Genomic DNA, 7,142 nt, shown 5'->3' with positions numbered 1-7,142 from the left:
TGTGTGTGTGTGTGTCCCGAGGGGAGGATGGGACAGGCTGGGCCCATCCAGCTGGAGAGAGATCCCAGGCCTTGCAGGCCAAGTGCCTAGGCTTGGGTAGGCACAGTGAGGGCTAGAGGAAGGTCCCTGGTGGTGCAGTGGTGAAAGCGCCCAGTTTGAGTGCCCCTCCTCCCCCGCCCCCACCCCCCACCCACGGCAGGTGAAGGAGCAGTCTGCTGCTGTAACGATTTACAGCCTGGGAACCCGTTGGCGGGTAGTGGGAGGGGGTCCTCCTGCTCTGTGTGACCCGTTGCTCTGAGTTGGCAGCGGGTTGGTCTTGACTGGGCTTCGTGTTGTTTATTCATCTCACAGACACCCACGGCCGGGCTGTTCTTTCCTGGCCCCGCTGGGCAGAGGCACACATGGCCCTTGGACCAGCCCCGGGCCCGGATTTTGCTCTGGGCCCCCCTAACTAGGATGCTGGTCACCCTCACTGGCACTTACTGAATGCTGACCTGCGTGCGTGTCCTGCGACAGTGATGGGGGCAGCCCTGGACAGTTCCCAAGGAGGAGCGGGAAGGAAGATGGCTCCACAGGAACACTTGGCCGGGGCCACATGGGTGGGGTATGGCATTGCTGGGGTGGGAATGCATGGGAGAAAGACGAGGCTCTCCGACCCCACCAACAGTTACGGGGCCCTTCCTTCCACCTGCCCTAGAGGGTCCGTGTGAGTCGGACCCACTCGACGTCAGTGAGCTTGGTTGCTTGGTCTGGGGTGGAAATGTAGGTGAGGTGACCCTCCCACCACCACACTGCAGCCCCACAATCCTGGGCAGCCTCCTTCCCAGGCCAGACTTCCGATGAGGCCCTGCCCTGGGGCACAGCCTGGAAGCATCTGAGGTCAGGCTCGTCCACGGCCAGGTGTGGACAATCACAGATCCCGGGGCGCGGAGGCCTCCACCCTACCGAGAGGCTCCGTCCATGTCCTGTCTCAGCCTGGAGCCCCTGGTGGCTGCCTTGGCAAGTCCTTCAGGGTGTCCCTGGAAGGGTGCTGAGGACACAGCTCCCCATCACAGAGCACCCACCCCCCAACGAAGAACTGGACTTTCCCTAGAGGAACTGAGGGGCTTCCTCCTTCTGACCCCATGGGATAGAACTGACCGGAGCTTCCTTTTGGCTTCGGCTGCTCAAACAGCTGTCTTGTGCTTGTGGAGTTCACCTTCTCCCTGCGCTCGATGGTCCATCTCAATGTCTGCCTTCGACTTCCTGATCTCCGTGTCCAAACGCCCTTCTGTCCTCTAGCCATCCTCCCTTCTCTCTTTCCCACCTCCTTTCCGCCTTTCTCTTTTCTCCCTCCTTCCTTTGTGTCTGTCACTCCGCCATGGCGGGCTTCTGTAGAAGAGGAGCTACGTGCGCTGGGGGCCTGCCCCTTAGCATCTGCTCAAGAGCATACAGGAGAGACTCAGACCGCGTGTGAGCAGCTCTGCTGGTGATCCGAGGGGCAGTGGCAGCAGCCCCTGCCAGGGGAAGCCTTGGCTTGTCGGGGGTCTGAGGAAGCTTCGCTGGGGGGGGTTCTGAGGAAGCTTCGCTGGGGCACAGCCCGGGGCTGAGGTCTGAGGAGGGTGGAGACCTAGGGCAAGGGGGGTGGGGAGCACAGGCCCACAGACAAAGGAACAGTTGAGGTCCTACTGTGAGAAAGGCTGACAGAGGCGGGCTGGGGAAGTGGAGAGGCGCACAGAGGGTGTGCTGGGATGTATCCAGAAAGCAGGGGTCAAAATGACATCCTACCTCATGGAAATAAGGGGTGGGGCCCAAGCGACGCCATCCCGTCCTCAGTGTAAGGTGTGTGTGTGTGTGTGTGTGTGTGTGTGTGAGACAGAGACAGAAGCCCTGTTGAAGCAGGGATTTGGACCCAGCAGAACTGCCTGCCTCCTTTAGGAGAGACTGAAGGTGGGGGCGGGGCCTGGAGGCAGAGAGAAACAGGCAGGACCTGATGCGGATGCGGGAGTGGTTGGTGCAGTGACAGGGGTAAGGGGTAGGGGGTGGAGGGGCAGAGGGGCGGGCAACACCCAAAGGGGTGAAGGGTCTCAAGAAAATTCTAGTGTCTTCACCTCTCTCAGCCTCAGTTTCCTTCCCTGTAAAAGGAGAGGGATGATAGCATTCAGAAACACCAGTCTTGGTTCTGAAGCACGGAGCTGGTCAGGTGGAACTCCCAGTCCCAACACCCCCTCCCACCCACCCCCAGCCACACACACACACACGAGGGGCCTCCTAGCCAAGTCCAAGATCAGGCTTCCCAGAGCTTGTCTACCTCCCACCCCCACTGGAGCCCCCAGCCTCAGACCCACCCTCCCCAGGAATGGGGAATGGCGACATAGAGTCGTTGACAAGCCATTAGGGCCTGGCGTCCCTGCCCAAGCATCCAGCCCTCCCCTCCTGCTCCATCACGGATTTAATGAGGCCGTGTTACTTTAAAAGCCAGTGGCTCTCCCTGCTTGGGGCTCCCCAGAGAGGATCTTACCCAGAGCCCATCAGGACCCCTGATGAGCAGCAGGCCCCCCACTGGTGGGGGCGGTGACCACTGGGGAAGGCTGGTCAACAGAAGCCCTAGGGATAGGGTTCTCTCAGCCCACCTCAGCATGCAGCCTTAGTTTTTCAAAATTGGGTGGGGGGGCTGTGTGTGAAGCTAAGATCTTCAGCCTCAGTTCCCATGAAGGAGGGCCAAGGGGGTGACACCACAAGGGAAAGTGATGGATGGAAGATATCTACATTCTGGGCCTTGCTTTGACTATAATTGGCTGTGTGACTTTGCATGAGTGAATGTCATCCCTCGCTGTACCTCAGTTTCCCCATCTATAAAATGGGTGTGTTTATTTGGGCCCTCTGATAAGGCAACACCAAGGTGGGATTCGATGTGTAAGAGCTGAATGTGGGGGGCGGGGTTGACCCTGGATGGGGATGTGGGTCTGGCTGTGGAAGCAGGGATGTTGAGCAAGGCTAGGGGAGGGAGGGAGGTCACACTGTCAGCCTGGGTGAGCTCCATCCAGGGCCAGATTGGCTGGTGTCACGTGTCCCTCTGGCCACACTGTTAAGGCCAAGATGTAAGCTGAGGCTGGACGCAGGCAGGCCTGGACAGTTGGGGTAGGGAGTTGGGGCTTTGTCCTGTGGGCGCTGGGAGCCACTGAGGAGGCAGCAGGTCCAGGATGGTTTTCCACTGCCTCCGTTGACCGGGTGGATCTGAACGGGAAGAGGTTGGGGCAAGACAGAGAGGATGAGGCTGGGGGCTGGACCAGACCCACCCATCCCCAGGACCCTCTGACCAGGGGTTTTTTCCACCCGAGCAGGCCTGTCTGGCCCTCCCAGGAGATGGCTCTTACTTCTCCTTTCCCCGACGGCTGGCTGGTGTGTGGTGCAGGACAGCGCCCAGCTCGGGCTGTGGGACTCACCACCGTGGCCACACTCTGCACGCCCAACCTCGGCCCCGGTTCCCCTTCTCGACATCCAGGCAGAAGGAAGGCTTGGCTTCCCAGCGTCTGCCCTACTCTTGGGCGTGTACCCTCCCCACAACCTGTAGCCCCCTCAGCCCTCACTGAGCCCAGCCAGCCCACCCCCTTCTACCCACCTACCCCACCCCCCGCACCTTCCTCTTCACAGTGATGAACCAGGTATTGAGCCCTGGTGGCCTGGTGGTTAGACACCGGCTGGCTGCTCTGTGAGAAAAAGTCTGCTTCCATACAGACCTACAGTCTTGGGAACGTGAGGGCAGCCGTGAGTTAAGATCAAGCAGACAGCAATGGGTTGGGGACTGAGAGTCTACACCCCCGGGTCGAATGAAGGGCCTGAACTGGGACAAGGCCCTCAGGACCCCATTGAAGGCTTTTTTAACAGCCTCTCTTTCTTAAAAAAAAAAAGAGAGAGAGAGCGAGAGAGAGAGAGAGAGAGAGAGAGAGAGGAAGAAGAACGCAATTGTTTCCTGTTTAATCACAAAAGTCGTAACAGATACCATTTCTCCAGTCGCCGGGCTGCTTTCCCATCGCCGCTCTGAGCCTGCTCTGGACGCAGCTTCATGCCGGTGCCCACGGCTCTGGTGCTTCCAGCCCTTCTAGACGTGGGAAGATCTGTGTCGATTGCTTTGTTTCCTCTGACAGAAACAAGAGGAGGGATATTAGTCATAGATTGCTTCCTTCTTTCCCCCCCCCCACCACATCATACAAGGGGGCTTCAAAAAGTTCCCGGAAAAAACTCCATGACCTTGTTGGATCCATTCCCCCACCAGAAACGTTCTGAAGCCCCTCGGACAGCCTCAGTGTGAAGTGGGAACTGGCGATCCGGCGTGGCCTGGCTCTGGTTCCACGTCTGAGAGGACTGCTGGATTGTTCCGGAATGGTGGTTTCTTCCGGCAGCGCGTGCCAACTGACACGGCTCTCTTCTGGCTGTGTTATTCTTGCCAGCAAGGCTGCCATGAACACGCTCGCATATGCCTGGTCACCGTCAGGGCAGGGTTTGCAAAGATAGAGGCAGAACGCCACCGAGGTCAGCGCTCAGACACAGGACCGGCTGACCCACTCTGCCACTTGCTGCTGAGAGACCCTGAGTGGGCAGGCCAGTCTCCCTGAGGTCCGTGTGGAGAGCACCAGTAGCTGGTCTTACTTTGCCCAGAAGTGGGTTGGTTGCCTAAGGTTTGTGCAGTGTTCCGATTCATGGAAGGTTTTGCCAAAGAGGCCTATGTCCTGCCCCACCCTGCCGCTCTCGGGACATCCTGGAGTCCGTATGGCTCGTAGCGATCCTATAGGACAGAGTCCAACCGCCCCAGTTTCTTAGGCTGTGGTCTTTATGGAAGCAGATCAGATGGTCAAGATCTCTCATAGCGGCTGGTGAGTTACAGCACTAGCCTTTGAGTTTGTTGCTCATCCTTAACCATTGCTCCACCAGGGGGGCGTCTAAAGAAGCAGTACCCACAGTGCTGGGCTGCCCTCTGATTCCCAGAGGTTAATAAGAACCTCTGCTACTCAGAATCCTGCCCGGGGCCTCCTGGATACTGGTCCTAGATTTGAGTTTCTGAGGCAATGGCACCAGAATCCCCAAAGCCAGCCCCCAGGCTGATGTTAATAAGAAGAGACCCGCCCACTGAGCCTCTGGCTGCTATTCCCTGATGGAGTGCAGTTGGCCAGAGTACCTCCAAGCCGTGTAATTAACCAAAGACCACCCCCTACCCCCACCTCAGACCGCCAGACCTCATCTTCCTTCCACCAAGTTCACTCCCCACACTACCGATTCCTCCCCACAAAAGGCTCTCTTTGTAACGTTGGGGAAATAGCACCAGCCCAGGGGGCCGGGCACACCTGCCTTGAACCATGCCCTCTTACCTGCTCATCAGGGTCTCCATGGCCCCTGTAGCCTCATCTCCAGGTCTAGGACTCAGGTGATATAAGCCCGCAGCCCCGCTTGCCTCCACCTCCACCCCAGCCCATGCCATGTGCAAGAGTTGAGGGTGTCTTTAAATGTAGTACCTGGGCTCCTGGCTGTGTTCCGTTTGCTCATCTGTATACTGGGGGTTCCAACTGCGGCCCAGAGATCTCAGGGATGAGAGAACACAGGGCACAGGCCAGCACTTGCCAAACTCCTGGGGGCTGGCTTTGGGGATTCTGGTGCCATAGCCTCAGAAACTCAAATCCAGGACCAGTATCCAGGAGGCCCCGGGCAGGATTCTGAGTAGCATTGTCGGGTCAGCACTGGACTGCTTGCTAACCAGGGGGTCCAAAGTTTAAACCTACCAGTTACTCCTAGACGCCCTTTGAGTCGGAATAGACTGGATAGCAGTGGGCTTGGTTTGAGGTTGTGCGTTGGGTGGGCGGTGGGTGCTGACAGCGGGCAGGGATTCACTGGGAGCCTGGTTTCTTTGCACGGTGTAGCAAGGAGCCCTGAGCCTCTACCTCTGGGCACAGAGACTGCGTCTGCTGCCCTCTCCCTTGGGTTCGTGTGAGGGCTGATATTATGGACAGGTAAGTTAGAGGCAGGTGTTCCTGCCTGTGGCAGGGACCAAGCCCCAGACAGAGGAGTAAGCCAGGGCCTGGAGTGGTGTGGGGGGGATGTGTGGGGGAGGAGATCAGCTACTCTCAGGAGAGAGCTTGCACACCAGTTTTATTTAACAAATCCTTCACCATCACAGGCCGGTATTGTCAGGAGTCCCATGATCAAAATGATGAAACTGAGGTTCAGAACCTCCCGGGGAACTTAACCTCCATGGCTCCCCCGTCAGGACACAGCTTGGGGGGCCCTGGGCCCAGCCCTCTTCTCCAGAGGCCTCTGTTCTGAGTTCAGCAGTCCTTCCCTCTGCATATTTCATCCCCTGCCACCCTCAGACCCAGTCCCCTGTGTGACTTGGCTCAGGAGAAGCCTAAAACTCTGGGTGGGCCAAGCTGCAGGTTCCCCTGCACCCACCCTGCTCCTGCCCCTCCCCCATGGTGGTGACAGCTGGGCCCAGGCCCATTAGCACTAATTCCATTAACAGCTCTGGGGTCTGGGGGTGGTGTGGTGCTGACGGGCTCCCCCGGGGCCCACCCCTCTTGACTACATGGACTCCCCCCTCCCACATCGGCCACCACCTTCCCCTCTCTTCCACCCGGAGCCCTCAGCCAACCCTTGAGGTCCTCCTGGGGACTCTGGCTCCCACTCTGATGTTGCCCTAATGGGAGTGGCCTTGGAGCCTCAGGGTCAGCCCAACAGCACCTGCAATAGCAATCAACAACTCCACCCCTTGAGGGGAGGCGGTCAGGGAACAGGGTGTGCTGGGCGCTGTCTGTACACAGTAGCTCATTCCACCCTCTCACCATGCTGGGACGTTAGCCAGACCCATCTGACGGCTGCGGAGACTGAGGAAGGTCTTAGAGTGGGCATCCCCAGCAGCAGGTCTTCCAACAAGATGAGGCGCTTGTAACAGGCACTCCCAGGAAGAGGGGGATGAGACAGGGAAGAGACAAAAGGCATGGAAGGGAGAGTCACCAAGCAGATTACCACTGTGGGCAACTAGGGCTCGACCCCTAGAGGACTCTGGGAGCTGGTGTCTGACATGCCTCAGGGTTTATCCAGCCCAAGGGTGAGTCAGTCCTTCTTGTCCCAGACTTCTGCCAGCATTGACCACTGGACAACCTCACATAGAAGGT

At 58.4% G+C, this 7,142-nt stretch overlaps 1 long non-coding RNA gene across 2 annotated transcripts; it reads right to left on the bottom strand.

Moving 5' to 3' along the window:
• Positions 1-2,819: 2,819 nt before the first annotated feature.
• On the bottom strand, positions 2,820-5,665 carry LOC123522682. Of its 2 annotated transcripts, XR_006680921.1 has the most exons (4): positions 5,490-5,665; positions 4,231-4,460; positions 3,983-4,120; positions 2,820-3,216 (listed from the first exon to the last, which is right to left on the bottom strand). It is a non-coding gene; the product is annotated as an uncharacterized LOC123522682 (long non-coding RNA). The 2 variants fall into 2 exon arrangements; XR_006680920.1 differs by having other exon boundaries at positions 3,983-4,460.
• Between the last annotated feature and the right edge of the window lie 1,477 nt (positions 5,666-7,142).

This window comes from Echinops telfairi, unplaced genomic scaffold, assembly GCF_000313985.2.
Source record: "Echinops telfairi isolate 266 unplaced genomic scaffold, ASM31398v2 ScPeMD7_7457;HRSCAF=8495, whole genome shotgun sequence".
In the NCBI taxonomy this organism is placed as follows: Eukaryota; Metazoa; Chordata; class Mammalia; order Afrosoricida; family Tenrecidae; genus Echinops; species Echinops telfairi.
Note: the sequence above shows the minus strand (reverse complement) of the source record. Positions and strands in the feature narration are given on the sequence as shown.